The sequence below is a fragment of the Chrysochloris asiatica genome, unplaced genomic scaffold, assembly GCF_000296735.1.
Source record: "Chrysochloris asiatica unplaced genomic scaffold, ChrAsi1.0 scaffold00413, whole genome shotgun sequence".
In the NCBI taxonomy this organism is placed as follows: Eukaryota; Metazoa; Chordata; class Mammalia; order Afrosoricida; family Chrysochloridae; genus Chrysochloris; species Chrysochloris asiatica.
In genome coordinates this window covers 439,355-440,299 of record NW_006408931.1, presented here as the reverse complement: position 1 = coordinate 440,299, position 945 = coordinate 439,355, and positions in this window count along the sequence as shown.

The following is a 945-nucleotide window of genomic DNA, read 5'->3' as shown; positions in this document are numbered from 1 at the left end:
AGTCCAATGTGTCCATATACTTAGAGGTAGCTACATGGGAGATGAATCTAACATATGTATATATAGAGGACTAGCTTCAAGGCAGATAAGTCCAACATGTTCATACAGAGAGCAAGCTACATTGCAGACAAGCCCAATATGTTCATATACAGGGATACCTACATGGCCGATGAACCCAACATATCCATGCACAGAGAGCTAGCTACATGGCAGACGAGTCCATAATATCCATGTACAGACAGCGGGCTACATGGCAGAGTAGTGCAACATTTCCATATACAGAGTTCTTGCTACATGGAAGATGAGTCCAACATGACCATATACTGAGAGTTAGCTTCATGGCAGATGAGTCCAACATGTGTATGTATAGAGGACTAGCTGCAAGGCAGATGAGTCCAACATGTTCATACAGAGAGAGCTGGTATATGGCTGATGAGTCCAACATGTCCATATACAGAGAGCTAGCAACATGTCCATATACAGAGAGCTAGCAACATGGCAGACAAGTCCAATACGTTCATATACAGAGAGCTACCTATATGGCAGATCAGTACAACATATCCATGCAGACGTGCCCAAAATGTCTATATTGAGAGATATAGTAACATGGCAGAGTAGGGTAACATTTCCAGATACAGAGTTCTAGCTACAGGGCAGATGAGTCCAACCTGTCCATATACTGAGAGTTAACTACATGGTAAATGAGTCAATGATGTGTATATATAGACGACTAGCTACAAGGCATATAAGTCCAGCATGTTCATACAGAGAGAGCTGGTTACATGGTTGATATGTCCAACATGTCCATATAGTAAGAGTTAGTTACATGGAAAATGAGTCCATCATGTCCATATACTAAAAGTTAGCTACATGGCAGATGAATCCAACATGTCCTTATACTGAGAGATAGCTACATGGCCAATGAGTCCAATGTGTCCATATACA